Source organism: Nelumbo lutea, chromosome 1 (assembly GCF_056320005.1).
Source record: "Nelumbo lutea isolate HS-2025 chromosome 1, American lotus-T2T, whole genome shotgun sequence".
Taxonomy (NCBI): Eukaryota; Viridiplantae; Streptophyta; class Magnoliopsida; order Proteales; family Nelumbonaceae; genus Nelumbo; species Nelumbo lutea.
Genome location: NC_142684.1, coordinates 99,454,525 through 99,479,767, shown reverse-complemented (window position 1 = coordinate 99,479,767; position 25,243 = coordinate 99,454,525). Strand labels below are relative to the sequence as shown.

The 25,243-nt window shown below is 36.6% G+C and overlaps 1 pseudogene; it reads right to left on the bottom strand.

Moving 5' to 3' along the window:
- Positions 1–4,591: 4,591 nt before the first annotated feature.
- Positions 4,592–23,494, bottom strand: LOC148876378 (leucine-rich repeat receptor protein kinase HPCA1-like; annotated as a pseudogene).
- Positions 23,495–25,243: the final 1,749 nt, after the last annotated feature.

Below are 25,243 nucleotides of genomic sequence, written 5' to 3'. Positions count from 1 at the left end.
TCCAATTTGGCTGCAGGTGCAAACATTTTATAATGGTCTGACCGATTCAAACAAGACCATCTTAGATGCAGCAGCTGGGGGCTCCATAAACAATAAGACTCCCGAGGTTGCCCATGCACTCATCGAGGAGATGGCAGCCAATAACTACCAATGGCATTCAGAAAGGACACCAGTTAGAAAGCAGCATGGCCTTCATAATGTGGATACATACACAGCTCTCTCTGCACAAATAGGAGCACTTAACAAAAAAAATTTGATGAGATGCAGATGGCAGCTATGCATGTACAGTATGATAAGTGTGGGGGAGGCCATGATAGCACTGAATTCCAAGTTGGCAGTCAGTCTTTTCAGTCCACAGAACAAGTAGACTTTGTTGGCAACTTTACAAGACAGCCAGGAAATCAGTACCATCATGCCCATAACCCCGGATGGAGAGGCCACCTGAATCAGCATGCACCTAAGCCTTTCCACCAAAACTTCTATCAGCCGAAACCGAAATCTAACTTGGAGGAGCTGATGACCAAGTTCATAGCTAGTGCGGAAAATAGATTTCAGAAAAACGAAACATCGATAAGGAACTTGGAAACTCAGGTTGGGCAGCTGGCACAGATGATTTCAGAAAGGGCTCCGGGTACCTTACCTAGTAACACCATGGTAAACCCAAGGGAACAAGAGGCTGTTGGGAGAATTCCCAATTCAGATACTTAGTCATAAACTGTCTTACTTGCTTTTTGTTTTTATTTTTCATAGCATTTAAGTTTAGTTAGCTTTTCTTAGAATTTAATTGAATAAAGATACTGATCTCCTCTTCTAGTTTGCAAGTGATTTCTAGCAGAAGAAGTTTTCCACCGACAACATATTGCAGAATTTAAGAATGATCTTCAGGGAAGTCCTCTAAATACCTCCTATTACTTGATGATGCTCTTGCTAGTTTTATTGTTACTGCCTAACACTACGAACATTGAGGACAATGTTCATCTTAAGTGTGGGGGAGTGAGCCCGAGGCTAGGGTATGGGGGTTGAAACCATGCACCTCATTCACCCCAACACACATATGCAGGCAATGACATAACCAAAAAAGACTGGAACCCCTCAAGTTCATTACTATTTATTTGATGATTTCTTTTAAGAAGGAATTCAATGAGTTGAGGGAGACTGATGTACTTGTTAAGTTTTTATTCTTGTGAATGACCCAATTTGATATATCCAGGAGAAAAGGGGAGTTGAATATGCCTTTCAGCATGACTAGCCCTAACTTCCTTCATGTGTATGGAAGTCCTTGATTTCATTGTTAATGGTCAAGAAAGCTAGTGCACATCTGAAGTGTTGATTCTTGAGGTTCAATAATTGCAAAGAAGGACAAAAGCCCAAATTGACTCCGCTATTTTGAGCTGAATAGTAAAACTAGTAGCTCAAAACATGAGTCCTATTTACCTACCTCAAGTAAGTGACCAGTGTGAGATGGAGCATAAGATGCACTCACACCGAAAAAAAAAAAAAAAAAAAAAAAAAAAGGAGAGAAAAGTGTGTGAGATGGAGCATAAAATGCACTCACACCAAAAAAAAAAAAAAAAAGAAAAGAAAAGGGTGAGATGGAGCATAAGATGCACTCACCCTTAGAAATAAGTAATTGTGGTGACAACCGAGGTTCAAAAGGGCACTCTAAAGTTGAACTCTCATTGAGATTTAGTTACAGATGTGAAACTTAGTGAAATTTGATTATTAACCTTGACAATTAAGGAGCTGATTTATATATGAATTAGGAGTGAATGCTAGACTATGATGAAATTCATATTCTCCTTTCCTTGGATCTGATACATATCTTAAATGGTAATTTACAAGAATAAGAGTTGAGCATTTACAAAAGTTCCCCGACTACTCAATGCATTTCTATCTTAAAAAGTTCAGCAGGTAAATGGTGTGACCAGAAGGGGGGAATGTTAAGTTTATGGCTGATGTCTTTGCTTGAGGACAAGCAAAAGCTTAAGTGTGGGGGTATTTGATGAACTTATAATTTATCTATAATTTTTGAGGACTTTAGCATGGATTTTTATGCCGGTTTTATTAATTTTTGCCTTAATTTAGCTTGATTGCAAGAAAGATTTCAGGGGGAGCCAAATCAACAAAAAGAAGGCAAAAGCAAGAAAAGAAAACCCAAAATTTATCAAGTTCAGCCTGGCCCAGCCATGAGAGCAAGAGAATTTCATTCGGCCCAAGAAGAGCAAGTGAAATTCTTTGGAAAATCCAAAGGAAGAAGCCTAGCAAGAAGGAAATTTCGGCCCAGCCCATTTTTAGCCCAAATAAAAGCCTAGATTGTAGCCCACTTGAGCTCAAAAGCAAGCTAGGTTGTAGCCCAAATAGCAGCCCAAAGGGAGCTAGGGGCGGCAACTCCTAGATGTTTCTTGAAGAGAAGGAGGGAGCACTCTAGAAGGTTCATGAGGGGTGTAATACACCCAATTCTAGAGACTTCAAGAAGGGGCAAGAACCCCATTGAAAAGCTATATAAGGAGGCCTCTAGGAGGGGAGAAAGTTGTTCAATTGCTTGAGAGGAAGGCTCTCCCACTCTTAGAGGTTCGGCCACCTTGAGAGAAGAGAAGAGAAGAAGGCTAGGCGCAAGGAAGAAGAAGAAGAAGGGCTGAAGGAAGTTCAAGACAAGCAAGCTAGAAGAAGAAGGTGAGTTCGAATTGAGGGTTTGTGATTCAAAGATCTTTTGTAATAAATCATTTGTAGTTTCATTCTCTTTTGATTTGAATTCAGTTTCTTTGTTATATTTTCTTTCTTCTTTCTCCTTGTTTCCATTCTTCCTTGATGTATTTCAGCTTGTAAAATTTCAGTTCAGCAATCTAATTCTTTTTGATTCATTCAAATGGTCATGCATTGTACTTGAAGTTTCTTGAGTAAGGGTGTGAATGTAGATTAATTCGGCCAACTAACCTTCAAAACTCATATCTGAATTCTCAGATCTGAGATTGCAAGATCTGAATTGCTTGAAAGAGAATTCAGATCTGCAATTTTCAGATTGGGCGAATTAATCTACAGCTTGGAATTCCTAGAGTGCTTGAGAGAGACTCTAGGAATTCAAATCTACTATTCAAGAACTGAATTGAGTGCAAGATTAGAGATAACTTGCACAATTCAGTTGGTGATCAATTCAGATTTGAATTGATGCATTAGAAGTGTTTGAAGAAATGCATGCATGGGGATTAGATTCTTGCTAGAGATAGAAGAACCGTCACTCATGCATAGGATGAACATGCGCTTGAGAGAGGCTGTTCATGACCTTGGGGTTTCACCAAACCAAGGCTCAATCATGATTTATTCGATTGATCCAAATTGATAGATTGCTGAATTCTGAGATTGACATTTACTGCTTACTCTTCTAACCTGATTTGAAGGCAATTGGGCCAATGATTTAGATAGATTTTAATTTAGGATTTCTTAGCTTTCATTAGAGTTTTGATTTATTTGTTGATCAGATAAGAAGTGCTCAATTTAGTATTGGTAATTGTTTCCTAAATTCTCGTGGGAACGATACTTCACTCACTACTTTATTACTTGAACGGCTAGTGCACTTGTTAGTGTCACAATGAGCAACACATCAATGCACGACTGTGAAGTGTTGTGAAAATAGTGTAAATATAAATATCTATAGTATAGATATTATAAATACAAATATAAACTTGTATTTGAAAAGAGTACAAATACAAATATGTACAGTTCAAAGGTTGCATTTTGTATTTTTAAACCTACATTTTGCACCATACATATTTGCATTTTGTACCCTGTCCAAACTAAGCCTAAGAGATGCACATGCAATGGGCTGTCCTAATCTTTGATCATATATCACACGGATTCCTAAACATGCAAAATATGGGACCTGTAAGCCAAAATTATATATTCTAGAGTGATATATAATCTATAATCTCTATATATAAAAGAGGGAGTTGCACTCTTCTTTTTTGTCCTATGAAAAGAAGAAAAGAGAGGGTAGACCTGTTGCTGCAACGGATGCCTTAGAGGAAGTCCTATGGTGTATGTTGTTTGAAGATGACATAGCTTTGGTTAATAAGACTAAAAATTGATTAGATTCAGTTCAGGATATATGCTTTAAAGTGTAAGGTTTATAATAGAATTAAGTTAAGTAAACAGAAAATCTGGAAAGTAATTCTAATAGTGTTATCAATGTGGTTCATGATGACTACTCATTTTGGCCTCACTAATTAAGTTCTTGAGTAAGCCTACTTAAGCTAAAATATCATTCCGGTTGAAAGGATCAATAATTTTAGAGGATGTTTCTATAACTCAAGAATCTGGTGATGGTTATAGTATCCTGATCTAAAACTAAAGCCAGTTTAGATTTTCCTTTTCCTCCAAATGTTATTGTGTTTATTGAACCATAATCAAATAACATGTTTAATTTGATGCATCTTTTCCTTCTAAACATGTATCCTCAACAAATTAGAGTACTTATGAAGTCATACATTTGACATTTGTTGATATAGATATAATTGTGATTCTCTCAAGTAGAAATGTAGAATAATATAATGGCAATGCATTCTTTAAGAGACCTTCAGGATGGAAGAGGGACAGCCTATGCAGTAATACTTACCACTGTTCCTTTAACTTGGGTGGAAACATGTCCCTTGGAAATGTCTGATATCAGCTTGGATAGTCCAAAATCTACAACCTTTGCAACTAAATTTTCATCCAATAGAATATTACTCGACTTAACATCTCTATGAATTATGGGGGGATTAGCATGTTCATGAAGATACGATAATCCTCTGGCTGAGTCTAGAGCAATTTGGAGTCTCCTCTTCCAATCTAGGTGAATTCCCGATCTCCCTACAGTTGATGATTGCAGAATAATTTCTTATTATGTATTAAGATATACAAAATAGGAGAACATTTATGGAACTATGAAACATACCAGACAAAATCTCCCAAAGCATCCCATTAGGAATGAATTCATAGACCAGCATTTGCTCTCTTTGCTCTAAACAAAAACCTACCAGGTTCACCAGATTTTTGTGATGAACCCGTGAAAGCAACTCAATTTCATTTCTAAATTCATGCCCACCCTGCATTGAACCTTGTGTTGCTCTTTTAATTGCTACCACTTGCCCACTACAAATAATTCCTTTATAAACCTGGAAAGGGAACAAAGTTCACTTGCCATGCATTGCTACATACCAAGAGCTTTATGAGTTATAACAGATGGATTAGTACCTTGCCATAGCCCCAGATCCAATTTCATTGCTTTCTGAGAAATTGCTAGTGCACACTCTGAGTCCATCATAGGAAAACAATCAAGCTCCTTTTAATTTTGGTGCACCACCATTATCACTATTCATTTGAAACAACAATGCTGCAATATGGTGGATAATAGTTCAGATAAGCAATTTATATTGGAAATTGCAACTTCTCAAATTTCAACATATTATCATATGCACTTGTAAATTTGGTATAGAAAACATTATATTCATTATTGCATAGAGCACATTACCAAATGGTTTACTCAATTTAGTAGTTTTGTCCGCATGTTTCTTCTGTCGAATGGCATAGATTCCCGCACCCATGAGTAAGAAGACCAAAGAAGCACAAGAAATTTCTATTCCAGCAATGGCACCTGAGCTTAGTGAAGTTCCTTGACTTCCACCTGAAATAATTGTTTTGTTCATTTTTTATCAAATACATCATTTCAAGGGGTTGACTCAAATTTTGTTTCTAAGCAGGAATAGAATAAGTTACCTGGGAAAGGATAAACAAATGCATTAAATAAGTATGGCCCAAATATATCTGAAGGTTTATAAACTTGGTTGCTCAAATAAAGCCCAATCCTTTGAACCTCTGTCCTATTAAAGTACTTACCATTTGATAGGAAGAGTTCCAATTGCATCTGTAGATAGTCATCCTCGTTAAAGAAGATGTTTTGGAGGGAAACCGAACTAGGCACAAGGCTAAGGTTTACCTAAAGGCTCATTTCTAGTGAATGAAACATAGCGGCGTTGGACAATTCTCAGAAGATAGGTGCTCTGAAAATTAACATCCTTGTGTATGGATAGGCACAATCACAACTCTGAGGGTTCACACTTTGTTGTGGGGGACATGACTTGGAGCCACAGTTAGTCAAGTCATTGGAATAAGCTTGTCCTATTCCTTGAAACTGGCTATAGTTATCATTCATGGTAATTGTACATACTGGATTTTCAACAAATCTGAAACCCATGGTAAATGAAAATGAAAATTAGTAGCCACAATAGATGAAAGTTCATATAGAGGACATTGTAAAAGAAAAGACTAGCGGTGCATGCATGATCTCACATTAGGGTGTTCGAGTATCCAGAGCGATTTACTGATTGAATATTGTTGTTTTGCAGATCAATGAACTGCAATTGTTGCCCAAGGATTGATTCTGCTAAAACATTGGGAAAAAGGAACTAGGAGGAATCGTTATCAAGTATTTACCTAAAGAGCTTGACTGACAATTGCTGGGGGCAGAAGACCTCTTAAGTAGTGGGCATCTCTCTCTTTCTCAGTGAAAGCAAGTCCTTTATTATGGTGTGGATCCCTCGACAGAGTATACCCACTACACAAGAAAAAAAAAGGTTCAGATAACTAAAATGCATTAACATAATAAATAAACATTTTATTATGAAACTATAGCTTTGACATGCAATGAATTAGAAGTTGACGGTGTGAAAATTTTGTTACACAAAAGAAGTAGATGATCTTTTAACAGATTAAAATTCTGCATAGGTTTGTTTTAAATAATATGTCCATCCAGCAGCCTTGTAAAGCAAGGAAATGGCTTTAGAAATCATACTCTTTCTGTCAGATGTTGTTCAAATGTTGTGCAAGTTTGGAAGAAAATTCATAGGACCTCCAATTATGGGCTTCACTTGTAACTCACATACTAATGTTACTTAAACTAAATCAAGAACCACTCACTCATTTCTCCCATCTTCTCATCAAAGACTAAGGTTATACTGCAACAATTTTTATAATAATAATTACACATATTGGTGGTCCTGTTTAACCTGTCCAACCCACCGATAACCAAAAAAAAGGAAGGGAAGCAAACAGAAAATTAACGTTCTTGGACTGCTGAAACAATTTAGAAATGTTAAACTCCAAAAAGGGTTTAAAAGGAAGAAAAGAACCAGTGCTCTTCTAGATGAAAATGGAAAAATATTTGATTTGATGGAAGCTCTGATGGTTTGGTGGTGTCATCATAATAAGCCCAAATCTTGTGAGATCAGAGAAAGAAAACCAGAAGTTCTAAGGTTATAGCTATACATTTCTCTTACTTAAGTAGACGAAGGTTTAAATTGGGTTTTCTTTTCAACACTAATTCAAGCTAGCTCAGAATTAGATATACTGTAACTAAATTCAAGGGGAGTTTTAGATAATCTCCCACCAACTTGTAAGTAGATCTAGATATCTACACACTGAAATTTTAGTCTATTGGTTGCCATAAATGCACAACTACACATATTTATTCTGATGAAGGCAAAACAATTCCAGTTCTGTTCCTCAGAAATACAAGAAGAAATGAAAGTGTGATGGTGTTGTGGATTGGTGATGATGCTCAATAATACAAAGTGGATAGAAGATTCTGTATTAGCTTGGTTAGAGAAATTACAAATACCATAGAAATAAACAATACCTCAAAAAGAGCCTTTAATTCTGTATCCTCAACATGGCTATTTATATTTCTCATGAAGAATGTCCTCGAGGGGTGTTCACCATAAGGGTGTTCCCCTGCAACAGAGCCATAAGAAATTTGATGTAAGATAACATTGGATTGACACACAATTGAACAAATTAAGTTAATGTTTAACAAACATAAAATTCAGTTACAACTCTATGTAAGAAACATTCTTAGTTGTACCTAAAACCCAGGATGTATACAGACTGAAGAACCTGCAGAGTGAGCTTAGATAGTTCATTTTGGAGTTGGAATATCCTTCGCCCTTTTTCATACTAGAGGTTGGTATTTGCATAAGAAATTGAGCTTAGATAGTTTATTCTTTTCTTCAAGTTCTCTATCTTTTTCGTTTATTATTATGTTCTATGCATTTCAGATTGTGTTCTTTGGAAGCTAAGTAGCACTTTTTCTCTACCATGTATGAAGAATCTTTGAAACTCTTTATTGATCGAAAAGATCACCAAAACTCTTTGTCTATAGGTGCGAATTGCCACTATAGATGCTTCCAAAAGTCCACATTAGGCTTTAACAAGATTGTTTACAGGTTGCTCCCACTGAACAGTAAAATAAGATCACCTAACATCAAAGGCAGTTCTTAAATGTCACATGCCAAAGCTACTACTTTTCTTTTGAAGAGTAAAGTGAAAATTCATTAATTGAAATAAAGAAATATAATCCGAGATGTGACAATATGGCACCTCAACATACAAAACACAGCAACTCTAAACCAAAAAACAAAAACTGATCCAAAGCTACTACCTAATACTTTGTGTGCTTATTTTAAACATAATAAAGAGTTGTAGTTGAAATTTAAAGCATCACCATCATTTTATGTCAGATACCTCATTAAAGATATAGCATCCTTTTTAAATTTGACAGGAGAAAACTAGGATTTGGTCAGAGATATGGTAATATTCTTTAAATTTGACTTTATCTCGAGGTAACCAAGGTCATCAACTACAAGTCCAATTGATTTCCAATCTTTCAGCAACCAGGCATGTGGTCAGTGCTAGTACTCTCTAGGCCTTCAAAACAATGATGTTTTGAAAGAAGATAAAATTTTCAATTGAGCATATCCTGATGTCCATAAGGAATGTGAAGCATCAAAAAATGCCCTTACAAGAATATGGTAAGTTATTGGATAATACAGCCCCATTCCAAACAATCAAGATCAATTCCGAAACTAAAAGATTTAAATTAAAAACAAAAGTTTCTAGAATAAACATCTTTTGACGAAGAAATTATTGTCTATAGATGATTGTAATGGATGGTTAAAAGATAAGAAAGAAACTAGCAATAGAATAAGGGAAAATAGTAGTAAACCCACCTTGAGAATGGCAGAGGAGGAAGATGGTCGGCTGGTTCTCACTTCTCACTGTTCACTGCCGCTGAATTTCTCCTATCTTGCTCAAACGGACAGAGGTCGCTCAGAGAATGGCCCAAAAATTTCTCCCTTCTCAAGCATGGATCTTTTTCCTTCTCAAACTTCAATATAAATAATTTTTTTGTGAAGGAATCTTTCCCCTTCTCAAATGGACAGAAGCCTGCTATCTTCCTTTCTCGTGAAGAAGCTTGTCTTCTTCAAAAAATTTCTGCAAGGTTCTCTCTGAAAAGAGAACCCTCCTATCTTGTCAAACAGGAAAGACTTCGCGCGGGAGAGAAAATTTTTTGCTCTCCCGCGCTAGACTGGTTTGTTGTAAAATCCGTCGGTTCAGTAAACGATTAGACCAGATCATTGTAAAATCTGTTGAGTCTATTAATATAAACTGCCACCGCAGCATTTAAAAACGGCGGCCTTTCAGATATCCTTTTAGCGGCGGTCAAATAGACCCGGCTTTGACCATTTTTCTTGTAGTGTAGGAGTTCGTCATTAAAATTCTCATCCATCAACCCATATGCTATTTTAATTGAGAATTGGCCTTTTTGTCCGGTTTCCATTTCATACTATCTCCTTTATTGGTTGATCGGATTGGAATAGATCTTATTCTATCCCAAATTTCTAGTGGAACTTTCTAGAGGATTTTGTCATTACCCCATACACTAGAGTTAGTAATGAACTCACTCACCATTAGATTTTCCTCAACTTGGCTAGTACCAATAATAGTTTTTAATGATGAATCACCAACCCAATTCCAATTGTCTTCCCAAAAGTTGATAAATTTTCCATTTCTAATTACCCATCCAATACCTTTTCTCAACACCACTGGTGATTCTAGGACCCCTCTCCAAGCCCAAGAAATATTATATTTAGCTTTGGCATCCCAAAAAGCTTGATTTCTTAGGTACTTATTCTTGACCACTTGGACCCATAGGTTATTTGGTTGGGGTTAAGACTTTCCATCCTAATTTTGCCAGACTTGTAGCATTGACCCACTTGAGGTTTTTTGACCCCCAACCTCCTTATTTTTTGGTCTACAAATGGTATCCCATCTAACCAGATTTAAGGACTTTTTGTCTTTCCTTCTCCATAAAAAACCCTTTGTTTTTTTTTCAACTTCCTCCATAATTGATTTTGGGAGTTTGAAAATTCTCACTATATACTGGGGCATTATGTTTATAGATGCTTTGATTAGAGTATCTCTCCCTGCTAACGAGAGAGTATTTCTCTTCAAACCAACTAACTTGATGTCTACATTCTCTACAATTTTTTTAAAAGTTTTCTTTGTTACTCTACCTTCAATAATTGGGGCCCCCAAATACCTTTCCTCTCTTCTTTCCATGGGAATTTTCAGAATTCTCGAAATAAGCTTCCTAAGCTGGAAGTGAAAGTTTTTAGAGAAAAATAGTGTAGATTTGTTGAAGTTCAAGCTCTGCCCTGAGGCTCCAGCAAATACCTCCATTATCTCTCTAATTTTTAGGGCATTATCAACACTTGCCTTTGCAAATATAAGGCAATCATCATCAAATTGTACAATAGGGATAATTGGTCCCCTCTCACTGCCTTGAACCCTAGTCCCTTACTTGGTTCCTGGTTTTCCTACACTACAATCTAGCGGCAGTTTTTGAGGGGGCTAAATAGTGGCTGCCGCTAAAGATAAATCGACTGCCACTACATAAATGGCATGAATTGAGAGTAGGATTTCCTCCCATGCACCTCTTCTTTCCACATTTCATTCTCTTCCTACCCTCTATGTATATCCCACTCTCTTTGTCATCTCTCTCTCTCTATTGAATTTTAGACCACCATTGTCTCATCGACTGAGCTTAACACCATTGCACAGCGGACGTAATCCGATCGGAAGTAAATCTCTCTCTCTCTCTCTCTCTCTCTCTCTCTCTCTCTCTCTCTCTCTCTCTCTCTCTCTCTCTTTCTCTCTCTCTCTCTCAATCGAATTTCATATGGCCATCTCCTTCTCGGCTGAGCTGAAAACCACCGGATAGCATCTGACCATAGGTAAATCTATTTGGTCGATGCCACCATTTGGTTTTATTTTTGTTCTCCACCGAGCACTTCTTTCACCTAATACAACTTGTGTTTGTAGATTTTTTATCAATAAATTGGGTTTATAGATTACATTTTCAAAATTTAGAAGTTGTGAGTTTTATTAGCCATCTCATGTCATAAAGAACCTTTAGGATCAGCAATGATCGTTTACCCAATTAAAGGAGTTTATCATATCTTATTCAGGTGTTTCTGTAGCATAAGTCACAGAGATTCCCGATTAGGTTTTTCTACTATCTGGTTTAGTCCTTGAAGGGCTTTTGTACCTTTCAGTCTTGTCCTTGTAGGCATCTCCAACAGCTTAACCAGGTTAATTATTGTCTTTACCAAGGTTTTCCTTATGTTTCTAATATTCTATTTTGATGCAATTAGGCTTCTTAGTTCCGGTCTGATGCAATTAGTCTTCATGCCTCTAGTCTTTGTAGGGATTTTCAAAGCACAAGCCGGTAAATTTATAATCCTTGGTTAAATTTATGGATGATACATACAACTTTTCATATAGGTGATGGTTATAAAAAGAGTTTTCATTTATAGATTTTTTATATCTTTTTAAAGGGCTACCCGACAGGGGTATCCATCTCCCAACCTAGGGCTATACAACTAGAGATGGTTAGTTGTTCTGGTCAGCCATAATTTATTTGTTCTTATTCTCAACTCTAAAAGTGCTGGAAGAACACTATACCATGGCACAAGCTTCATTGCAAGAATTATTTTGAAAACATGGCCTTTCTTGAGAGGAAAAATTTTTCATTTCTATATTGACGTATAAAAGTGCCAAATGATGTTTAGTCGTTCTAGTCAATGGTAGTTTATTTAAGAAACTAATTATAATGGAAATAAATTAAACCAGTAAGCAATAATTTTCTTATCAAAAAATACAATAATTTAAAAAAATATATATATAATAATTGGTAGTCTTCCCCAAATCAACAAGAGTAGTATGGGATTACTGTTTAATACGTAGAAAAGTAAAAGAAATCTCACTACTACTTAGTTTGCACAATGGCTGCACCTTTATGTGGTGTTTTATTTGTTTATTCTTCTTTTCAACTTTAGATTAGACATTGTTTTAATCCTAATATAAAATAATTGCATAATATTTTCTTGTTAAGTTGCAAATATGTGCACCAATTTGTAGTGGAGGCAGGGTGTCTAGGGGTATAGGTTGGAATGAATCTTGATATAAAATAATTGCATAATGTTTCTCACTAAGAAGAAACATTGAAGTAACCCTTCTTATGTTATGGTTAAGAAGAGACTGGGTCATTAGATTAGGTAGAAAAAGTTTTTTTTTTGATAAATGATTGATATTTTAAAAATGTATTCAAAGATGACTTGTACCTGCAATAAGTGCAGAACTCCATCGGTTGAAATTAGTTGAAGTGTATTATACTAGCCAAAAGTCATATATAGATAAATAAAAAATATACCCTCAAGAAATTTTATAAATGTATATTTCAAATTCCCTACTAAAAATATCTCTTCTCGAAGGCTTCCTTCAGAAAATGTCTTCTTTTTAACAAGTAATCACCAAAAAAATCGGTTCTAATTTATGAAAACTAAATACAGGGGTGTATGCAGAAGGCAAATAAAAAAACAATTGATCCCATGTTCATAGTGCTTTTAGGTGACTTTTCCAAAGTAGCCCTATCATCTGAACTTTCAAAATTTTTGGTTGATTTAACAAGTGAAAATTTAAGCCAACCCAATAAGAAGTTTCAAATATTATTTGCTAACCTTTCCCACTGAATCCTTACTGTCATGTTGGATGTCAACCACTTAAACCTCTTTATAGCTTCCCTTTAGGTCTCCATACAATAGAATCCACATTCCTTATCCAACTAATCAGCAACTTTGAGTCCCCCTCAATGAGTTATTTGACAACATTCATCTCTTTAGCTAACTGTACCCTCTACAAAACAGCTTGAACCTCATCTCTAATTGAATCTCCCTAAATGTTTTATTTCTTTTTTTCTTTTTTGCTAAAGATGTATAAGTATATATTAAGACAAAAACAATATAAGAGCTCCATATACACCAAGAACCTATACACTGGGAATGTACAAACTTACACCTCGATTATACAAAGAGAGTTATTTGTAGGTCTAGTTCATTAAATGGTTACAACCAAGTCATTTTACATGATGCCCATGCTTATTGTGTTTCCATATAAAAATTTGTTAACATCTTTAATGTTCTTTGATGTTGATTAATATCATTTTCTTTGACCTTTTTGTGCATGGTGCAGAGAGAATCAATTCAGCTGTTAATGTTTCTATATGCTATTTGATATGATGCCAGAGGTTAGGATTGTATGCAATCTACCCCTCCCAAGGCCCTAGATAGCTGGTACAAACATTGGGTAATGGCCTTTTATTTGTTAGGGAACAAACTGTTTGTGTATGTGTAATCTATTAACTGATATATTAGTTTCATTATCATTTAAGCCTTGGCCCAACTATATTGTGGTAAGCTACATGAATCCTGTTCTGCCATTCCATCTTGTTCATTATCATATCCATTGTCAAATTATAGATTTGTAGTCTCTTAAATCATTTCTCGCTACTTTAATCATTTTGCAGTCTCTACCCAACCATTGATGGATCATGGAACCTTTTTAACTTCGTTGGAAGTTTGGGAGACAGATTTAGTTGGGTAATTGTGAATTGTAGGTCATTCATTGTTCTTAGGTGACTTTACATTAGCATACAGTAATGATGTAGTTAACTATTTCTATGATGATGTTATATGGACTTAGATGAGATACAGAAATTGCTAATTAGTAGTTAAGTGACTTCATTATATTTCTATACAACTTTTCTTTGATATGATAATACTTTAATCCTGGAACCCAAACTGATCTGACTAAATAGGAAGGAATTATCAAAATCGAAGCCAACCTGATCTGGTCAAATTTGGTTTTCTGCAATGTCAATGGGTTGGGTTTAGCATGGATTCTTCTCAACCCAAACATGACCTGAGAACCAATAAATACTGGACCAGATAGGATAGGATCAAGTGAGTGCAGATTTACCACTTAACCCACCAACCCAATGGCATCCCTACCCTGTTCAGAATTGTATGTAAACTAATCCTTGTTTTGGTAATTCAAATTAGATATTAGAAGTAGCTAATGAAATCCACAGATGGATGAAGATTCTTTCTCATTCAAAGTTATATACATGTTATATTAAGCATGTCTTTATTATATAGGGTATAAAAACATCTCAAATTGTCAAACATCTCAAACTATCATTTCATGGGAGATAAGTTATAAAGTGACATATATTGGCATATGCCAATATAAGGGATTGTGTGGTGGACTAGTTTAACTGGGAACATGTCATGGCTCCAGGTCTGGTCTTGGACCCCAAAATCATTTGATAGGATTCGGATTGGATGGTCAAACCATTTGACCGAGGAATTGGTGGTCATAGTGACTAAGGAACCATTAGCCTTTTTTATCCACGAAAGTATATATGGTTTTTCCATTTAGGATTTTTTATTGAATTCAGATTTGGAAATTCAATAATCAGATTGGATATGAATGTAATTGAAATTTATCCAAACAATCCCTAGTATTGATGATTGTTTCTTAAATGACCCACAACATACTAGAGATGGGGTCTATAGAATGTGAAGTTTAAGAGGGCTAATAATTTCTTTTTTAGCTGAATTAGGAACATGTAGGCTAAGTCTGATAGTGCTTAAAAATACGTGTTTGTTCAAATATACACTTATTTTGAAAAGTTCATGTATGAGAAGGAAAAAATAACTTGGGATTCACTTTTGAAATCAGGTTTGAGGTCTGAAATCACAATTTGAATTCATATGATGATTTTGAGGTCTGTAAGTATAGGACATGATGGCTGCACAAAGACTATCTGATAGAATCCAACTCAAGATTCCCCTCACAGCCAACTAGGCAAGCCCACCACAGACCCATGTTAGGGTACCCATTTCTTCCAACTCATTTAGTTAGAACGTCTGGATCTGAGGGAATGATTCAGCTGTATGATTCAAAGCTTTGGTTAAGCATGCATGTATGATATTAAGTCCCAAAACTTGGTCTATAATTCCTGATTTTCTTGCATCTGTACTTTTGAAAATATGCAGCAATGAACCTAGCCTTTGGATTTCAGAGCAAAAAATGGCTAAAGTTCTCTCTTCTATGGTTTATCTCAGACCTTTTAATTAGGCATTTATACTTATAAGAAGAGGATTTGTTCCTAGCGGCCTCATCAAAAGTATTATGCTAACAGTTTCTCAGTTTCTCATAATTAATATCTCTACTTATTTCATTCTAGAGCTTTTTCATATTTTATCTCCTTTTCATGATGTTATCATTAATTTAATAAGGGCTAGGATAATTCCTCCTAAGGCAAAGGATCACTTTCCTTGTAAGCCTCGTTTTCTTGCATGCAAGAAAAAAATCAGCACATCCAATTGCACATTGAGAATATCTCCTGTACATATATGTTAAACTAATCCCTGTTTTTCTTTCTAGAGATCCGTCCAAATCATTTATGCCACTCTTAGAATCCATTGTAAATTTTCATAGTTTTAGAACAACCCCCTACCAAATGGCAGAAAATAAAAGGGAAGGCAAAACCAATAACCAAGAAGAAAAGAATCAAGATTCACCAAGAGGAGAAAGAATGAAGTAATTTCAAACTTTTTTTTTTGTATTTATGATCTCTTGTTGCAACTCATATACAATTAATAAAGTATTAATGGCTCTATTGGTCAATATATATAGTTTCCTTTTCTCTTTTTTGGTGATGTGGCGTTGATGAGTAATAAGGTACCATTGACATAGGAAAATCTTGTATATTCATATATTTGCAGTGTATGTTCCCTATTTTGAGAAGAAATAGTTAGGAATTATTCTTTGTTATTTGTTTAGAGTATGAGGAAACCATATATCATTAGTGTCTTTGGGGTGTTTATTCAAGCAAGTTGGATGGTCAAAATCAATAACAGTTAGTTTTCTTGACTTGACTGGTAGTTTGTTTGTATTGCATTTGGACAACCAAAAATAGAACTGTTTTCCAAAATCGGGTTAAAACCCTTGAGTGGGTGATTCAACGTATCAATGATATTGTCAATAATGTTGTTCAGACCCATTACTAACACCTTTTGTGAATCTTCTTTGTTTTAGGTATGAAGACCAAATGCCATGGATTGGTCTGATGTATGCAATGGTCATGGATGCGTGGTTCGTTCTAACAAAATGCATGTCTTGCTGCTACTTGGTGGCTCTTTTGTGACCATGTGTAGTGTTGTGGAGTCTAATTATTTGGGTGTAACTTGTAAATGCTTTGAAATGGCAATAATCTATTATCTCTTGGAAATGTTCTTATCTTTTAAACTACTTTATCAAGTTGTCTATAAGGTTTTATATTTATTAAATTCATTGGTACAAAATATTTGGACCTAAATTTGGGCTGTGTCAATTTGTATTGACGGACCCACTCAATGAAGTTCTAGCCAGGATTGTCTCCTAAGGTCAAAGTTGTTGTATTGAATAGACATGGGGAACATATGAGATTATTCAGTTTTAAATTTAGATCCATGTATGTAATTACATCACCAATGATCATTCTCCATACCATTCACACATTTTATTTGTTTCTAATCTGTAATACCCAGGAAATAAAGCATGTGATTACAATAATCTAGGGACAAAATAGGAATAATATAAAAATATATAGATTATTTATATGAAATATATATATTTAGCGGCAGTTGGCAGTCGCAACTGCCGCTAAAACAATGTCTCAGACTTCTAGCGGCAGCCAGATCATATTATAGTGGCAAATGCGACTGACTGCCGCTAAAAGTAGCTTTAGCAGCGTGGCAGTTTGTTGACTGCCGGTAAAACTTATAGCGGTTGTTTTAGGGACTGCCGCTAAAAGTTATTTTTCTTGTATAGGGAGAAAGCACGTCACCTTGCTTGATACCTCTCTTAAGTTTGAAATTTCTAATAGGTGATCCATTAATGAGAATTTGGTAGGAGACTGAGGAAAAGCATTACATAACCTAATTGATCTATTTCTCATGAAATCCAATCTTTCTATGTCAATTTTATATGCCATAAGCCCTTGTTTGCCTTTTTTTTCCTTTTCATGGTATTCACCATTTCATGGGTTATTAAAATATTGTCAGTGATCTGTATCCCTACAATAAATACACTCTAAAAAGGGGTCACAATATCCCCTGGTATTGGTTTTAATCTGTTAATCAATATTTTAGCAATTATTTATAAATTGTATTACATAGGCTTATAGGCTTGTATTTATCTGTCTTATCCGGATTGTCAGTTTTTGGGATTAGAGCAACGTTTTATCTTTCCAGAGTGGAAGAATTCTCTTACATTATCTTCTACTGACATTCCAATGATTGATTTATATTTCTTGAAAAAAAAATATGGATTAAGCCCATCAGGCTTAGGTGCTTTATTGTCACCCAATGAGTTCAGTACATCCCAAATTTCTTGGAAAGAGACATCTTTAATTAAGGCATCATTAATTATTAAACTTAATTCATTCAGAACCTTCTCCATATTTGTTTTGCCCCTTTTAAATCTTTCCTCAGAGTTTCTAATGAACATCATTTGGGCCTTTAACCCAATTGTTATTTTCATCCTTAATCCTAATAATCCTATTCTTGTTCCTTCTAATGTGAAAAAAAAAAAAAAAAAACTAGTATTCTTATCACCCCACCGGATCCAATCAGTTTTGGACTTTTGGGCCCAAAATATTTCTTTTTTAGAAGAATTTGTTGGGGTTTTCCTCTAATGTAGCTTGAACTTGTTTCATTTCATCCATGATCCACTTTTTTCTCATTAATGTTACTGAACACCTCTTTGTTCCATTTCTTTATTCATGATATTATTTTGTTTCTTTTTATAATAAATTGTTGTCCTCTTGATCCGAAGTCTCTTTGTCTCCATGCTCTATCAATGATTTGTTCTAGATCGGCTCTATTTTCCCACATCATTTCAAACCTAAACGGGTTAGGACTGAAATCATACTTATGCCCCACATGAACAAGAATAAGGGTGTGATCAGAGCTAAGAAAAGGTAAAATCTCAAGATAGGCATTTGGGTATTTGTCTAGCCATTCTGTATTAAGTAGAGCTCTATCAAGCTTTTCATATAAGTGATTATTTTTCCAAGTATATTTGCTCCCCCTTGATTCCAACTCAATTAAATTATAATCATCAATAATCCCATTAAAAATATGCAATTGGGATTGGGAGACTGGTCTCCCACCAATTTTATCATACTTGGATCGGATTGCATTAAAGTCTCCAATAATCTCTCTTAAAATTTGTCACGTTGGTTCTTACATACTTTTGTTTGGGTGGGCATAATAAATAAACATACAAGTCTAGTAAAATTTTGCTTCAATATTGTAAGCTAAACAATGGATTATCCTCTCGTTATGAAAGATAACATCAAGTGAAATGATATTACTTAATTTTCCAAAATAACCAAACACCCCCCTAATAACCATTAGAATTAACCACAAACCATTGATCAAAATGTAACTTCCTAGCTAGCTTTTCAACTTTAACAGAGTAAGATCTAGTCTCATACATAGCAAAAATTAATACCTGATACCCCCAACTATTTCCTTTGCCTGGCAGTGAAGGATTGGTCGTCACGCCCTTCTAACATTCCATGCAAGCACTTTCATTGATCAAAATGCCCTTGTCACTTGTGGTTGGACGCATTTACTAGGCCACCTCTTTACCCTTCTCATGATGGTCGATAGTAGTTGCTCTCAGGAATGTGGTCACCAAAGAATCATCCTTGTTTTGCTCATCATTTAGAATCTCCCATATCTGGTGCATGGTCTCATCACATTCGACCTCTTCATCTTCCTCTTCGTCTTTTACAGTCTCTTTCATTTTCTCCCTCCAGCATTTCTTTTCCTTCCAAATCACCAATCTAGATGTTTCAAAATCCCTAGGACCTCTTCAATGTTAGATAAGTTGGTGTTGTTAGGAACCCACTATCGGTCAGTATGGAGAGGAAAAAGGGACATTCAACCTGGCCTTACCATTTTAATTTTGGCAAGGGCCTTGGCTTTACCAACAATGTCCCTTTTCCTGTCCTTAAAAGATAAAAACAAAAAACAATAATAAACAACTAGAATAATAGTGAAACAATAATGGACAGAGAATAAACAATGGTTCGGCTGACCTTGTTTTTGGTATGACCAATCCCAACTCTATTTATAGAGGAGTTCTAGTTACATCATATTTACAAGAGATAAGAGATAAGATCCACATCAGATAGAGTTTTACATTCATACAAAGTTATCTAGGATAGCAGAGAGTCCCTAGATAAAGTCTAGGTGGGAGAGATATCTTTAGAGTCCATAGGATTAGGTCTCTCGAAGGTTATCATGGGAGTGGGGTTTTTGCTAGAACCCACGTAAGAAAGGGTTGTGCATGAGCCATGCATGGGCCCATGATCATATACTCTATCATCCCCCCACAAGTTGAACGGGGCGACGTGAAGCTTGGATCTAAGATGAGCAAATCTGGAGGAAGAGAGAGGCTTGGTGAACACATCAGCTACTTGATCTTCTATGGGTATGTACCAAATGTAAAGTTTCTTCTAAGTGATGAGATCTCGAAGAAAATGGAAATCAACTTCAACATGTTTGGTGCGGACATGAAAAATAGGGTTGACAACTAGGTGGGTTGCACCCATATTGTCATAGCATATGGTAGGCGGAGGAGTCGAGTAGTTGAGATCCTTGAGTAGTGATTGAATCCACAATAGTTCGGTGACAGCATTTGCAAGGGCCCGAAACTCTAACTCGGTACTGGAACGAGCTATCGTTGGTTGCTTCTTAGAGCTCCATGTAATGAGATTCAAACCTAGTTAAATGGCATAGCCCCCAATCGAATGTCAGTCATTTGGACAACTTGCCTAGTCAGCATCAATATAGGTGATTAGTTGAAGAGACGAAGAAGACCCAAAGAGAAGACCATGAGAAATGGTAGTTTTGAGATATCTGAGAATCCTCTTTACTACCACCCAGTGTTCATTAGTTGGAGATTGAAGGAATTGGCAAACTTTATTGACAGCATAGGAAATGCCCGGCCTAGTGATGGTTACATACTAGAGAGCTCCTATGATACTCCAATACTCAGTCAGGTTAGGCAATGGGGAGCCGAAGTCCCGAGAGAGTCTGCAAGAGAGTCTGCAAGAGGCCATGAGAGAGGAAACGGGTTTAGCTCCTTCTAAATTTGTGCAATGCAACAAATTCCAGGATATCTCTTTGTTGAGAGAGAAATAAACTGCCAGAGGAGCGGTGTACTTCAATGCCCAAAAAATAGTGTAGTGGACCCAAATCCTTTAGAGGGAAAACTGCAAATAAGGATTTGAGATATCCAGCTAAAGTAGTGGAGGAGTTCCCAATTAAGATGATATCATCAACATAGACGAGTAGAATCATTACTATGTCACCAATATTGAAGATGAGCAATGAAGGATCAACTGTGGAGTTCCGAAATCCCATCTGATTAAGAACAATACTCAAACGAGAGTACCATGCCCAGGGTGCCTGTTTGAGTCCATAGAGAGCCTTGCATAGTCCAGGGTGCCTGTTTGAGTCCTCATCAAGCACTCTATGTAGAAAAGCATTGTTAATATCCAATTGGTGCACCGGCTATTTATGAGAGACTGCAAGAGCCAGAACTATGCAGACGGTAACTGGTTTGACAACCGGGCTGAAAGTGTCAAAGTAGTCAAGGCCAGAAACTTGATGAAATCCTTGGGCATTAGCCTTCTTTTTTATTTTGTAGATCCGTTTAGTTCCAACAATATTCATTGATGGACCGTATGGTACCAACTGCCAAGTGTCATTATTGATTAAGGCATTGTATTCTTTCAGCATTGTCGCATGTCAGTGTTCAAACTTCACTGCTTGGGAGAAATATTGTGGTTCCCGTTCTCCATCAGAGAGAAGAGTCAAAAGAGCAGACGGTATGGGGTACCTCGTAGTAGTGTAAGGGCGCGGGAGGGCGCCATCCATGGATCTGGTACGAATAGAATGAGATCAAATAGGTGGCATCACAGGTTCAGTGTGATCCAAGAGCTCTTGAACATTCCAATACCGTGGTGGTCATTCAGAGGAGGGTGAGTTACCCGTGGTGGAGTCAATCGATGAGGGCGATGGAAGTTGTTTAGGAGGTCTCGGAGATGTTGGGGCTGAAATGAAACCTTGTTCAGGAGAGATAGTATATGAAGGACGTCGTGAGATTGACGCAGAGATGTATACACCAATTGGAGTAGAGTCATTGCTAGAAGAGGGGCTATCAATTCATATAAACAAAGTCTCATCAAACATGATGTGGTGAGCAATAAAGGTATGCCTTGTAGGAACATGAAGGCACTTATAGCCTTTGTGGGAACCACTGTAGCCAATGAAAAGGCATCGGAGAGATCAAAACATAAATTTATTCTTGTTGTATGGACGCAAGAATGGATAACAAACACCCAAAACAGCAAAGCATGTAATAATCTGGACTAGTGTGAAATGGCTTCTCGTAAGGAGACATACCATTGAGAACAACAATAGATAGCTAATTGATGAGGAAAACAACAGTCTCAATTGCGTCAGCCCCGAACGAGAAGGGGAGATTAGAGGTGGCCAGTAGAGACAGGGTGGATTCAATAATATGACGATGCTTCCATTCTACGGACCCATTCTTCTCATGAGTGTGTGGACAAGCCAGTCGATGAGTGATGCCTTGGGAGTCGAGGTATTGAAACAGGTAGCGATATTCGTTGCCCCAATCATATTGAAAAGTTTTGATCTTAGCATCAAAGAGAACCTCAACATGTTGTTTAAACTTAAGAAAAATCTCAAATACATCTAATTTTCGAGCCATAGGATATATCCAAGAAAATTTGGAAAAATCATCAATAAATATAACATAATATGAATACCCACTATTTGACTTAATGGGAGTCGAGCCCCATACATCAGAAAAAAATTAAATCTAAAGGATGCGTGGACTAATAACTGGAAGAATTCAAAGACAACATATGACTCTTACCCATTTGACATGACTCAAAAATCGATTGACTAGACTTAGATTTATCAAAAGGAAGACCAAATTTTGGAATGACTTGTCGTACGATACGCAGAGATGCATGACTAAGATGTAGATGCCATTCGTGAATAGAAGTTCATTCTCCAACAAGAGCCTCTGATGTTATAGTGGTCGAAGAAGGGAAGCTGTATAAGCTATCTCTACTGACCCCTCATAGTAGGATTCTCCCCGAATAGTCCTTCACATAACAATAATCATAGTGAAATTCAAAAAATAAATCACTATCCTTTGTAAATAAGCTGACAGATAACAATCTTTTGCAAATAGATGAAACATGACAGATATCTTTCAAAGAAAAAGCATGTTGATTAAACATCATAGAAGAAGAACTAGTATGTTGAATGCATAAACCTTGGCCATTTCCAACCTTGACCTGATCGGCCCCAGTATATTCAGTTTGATTTTGAAGATTGTCCAAATCTGGAGGCATATGGTGTGTAGCCCTTGAGTCTGGATACCAATTGGGGTCAAAGGTATTCTCATTATAAGAATTTTGATACTAAAGGCTGCTTACTCCTCCATGAAAAGCAAAGGGTTCATTGTATGTGTTATCACTAGCAAAACCAAAGGCATACTTTGTTCGTCAACACTGAAGAGCACTATGTCCAGATTTATTGCAAATTTGATAAATTATATTGTTCTTACCTCCATGACCACCAGAAAAATGTTGAGATTGATTTGAGAAAATTTGATGATTATACTACAGAAATCCACGACCTTGTCCTCTGCCTCTATTATTATTGAATGAAGGGGAAAACTACTTTGGAGGTTTTTACTGAGAATTGTTACCTTTGCTTTTGGCACTAATACCGGCAAGGTTGGTATTATAAAGATTGGAGATGTGGGCCTGTTCTTCTAGCCAGCTCTCGTGATTGAGGAGAGCTCCCATAATATCCGCAATACCGAGGTCAGCTACATCAGGATCGATTGGTGAGTGCAGTAACTACAGACTCGTACTTGCTACCTAAACTAGCAAAAATATAGAGTACCAGTTTTGATTTGAGAACCAGTTCAGCAACGGTGGACAAGCTATTAGCAATGGACTTAGCACGTTTGATATAAGCAGAAATAGAAAGTGACCCCTTCTTTGCAATTGTTGTCACAACTGTAGAATTCTGGAACATGAATGATTAGAATAACAACGAGCAAGAGTGGTTCATACCTCAACTACAGTTGATAAGCCTACCAGTTGAGCCATCACTCCCTCTATAAGAGAGGAGATCAACCAACTTAACACAAGTTGGTCTATATCCATCCACTTTTCAAATTCCGGATTGAGAATTTTTCTTGTACCGATTGGATCTGGAATTACTTCAGGCGACGGCTTCCTCTTCCCTTCAACAAAGTCCATGAGGTGATGGTGTCACAGAATAGGTTAGAACTGGACACGCCACAGTAGGTAGCTGTCGCTACCCAATTTGATAGGCAAGTAGTGAGTCACATTTTGGATTGAAGGGAGCGAACTGGTTCCGGTGGATGATGGGCAATCATTATAGGAGACAAGTGGACTTCTATCGTGTGCTCATGTTTCAGTCAACATGGCTCTGATACCAAGATAAAAACAAAAAACAATAATAAACAACCAGAATAATAGTGAAAATATAATGGAGAGAATAAACAATGGTTCGTTTGGTCCTGTTTTTGGTATGACCGCGATCCCAACTCTATTTATAGAGGAGGGGTTCTAGTTACATCATATTTATAAGAGATAAGGAATACGATCCACATTAGATAGAGTTTTACATTAACACAAAGTTATCTAGGATAGGATAGAGTTTAGAAGAGAGTTATCCTAGATGAGGGAGTTATCCTAGATAAAGTCTAGGTGGGAGAGTTATCTTCAGAGTCTACAGGATTGGGTCTCTCTAAGGTTATCATGGGAGTGGGCCTGTTGCTAGAACCCAAGTAAGCCAGGGTTGTGCATGCATGGGCCCATGATCATATGCTCTATCATTAAACCATGAGGTTTTTTGCAATATAACTTCTAGTTTAAACTCAGATTTTAACAAAAAGTTTGGCCTCCTAGTAAAAAATTTTTTCCTCTTTTTTGCCTCAGGCCACCCTTCACCAATGATGGATGGGCGCAGTTATAGGACTTATGGCCTACAAATCCACAACCTATGCATAGGTCGTTGATGTTTTCATGCATCACGTTAATGGTGCGAACCACTCCACCTACTGTAACAGGGATCTCCAGAACTAGGGGTATCTTAAGATTGACTGCAATGAAAACTCTTGGGAAGAGAGTACGATACCTACTGTGATTGTTTTAATTCCTGTTCCGGCTTAGCATTGTAGTTGTTGTGTTGTTTTCGTTCTTGGCTGGTACCCTTGTTTCTATTGTTCATCGTAGCTCTTTAATGGATTATCTCTTTAATTAGAGAGAAAGAGAGAGGCAAATGCTAACCTGCAGGAGCTAGCATTGTTCGTTCCATATGATATGAAAGTGAACTGTGATCACACAACCCCCCTCCCAGAACGGGATCTGCTCCTCACATCGGGCATCTCACATGCACATCCATCATGCATTGAGAACATCTCCTGTGAAAATTAACTTATAAATACGGGAGATGTTCCCAATACATGATAAGATGTGTGTGTGAGGTGCCCTATGTGAAGAGCAGATCCGGTCTCCCCCCTCACTAGGTCTCACTTTAGGACCTCAGCAACTAGCAACCATGAAATGAGAGGCTGAGGTGTTTATATACTGTATAGAATGAAAAGTATTCAACATGCTAGTATAATTCAAAAAGAATATGGACCATTATCCAATGTATATACATCCTAGGGGCCACTCTCATGCACAAATATATACAAATATGCATATATTGTGCATGTTATCTATGTACTTCTGTCATCTTTTGTAAGACCATAGAGCCTCTAACTATAGAGCTCCGATGTTCCTACTCCTCTCATTTTTCATACAAGTGGTTATCTATTTTTAATT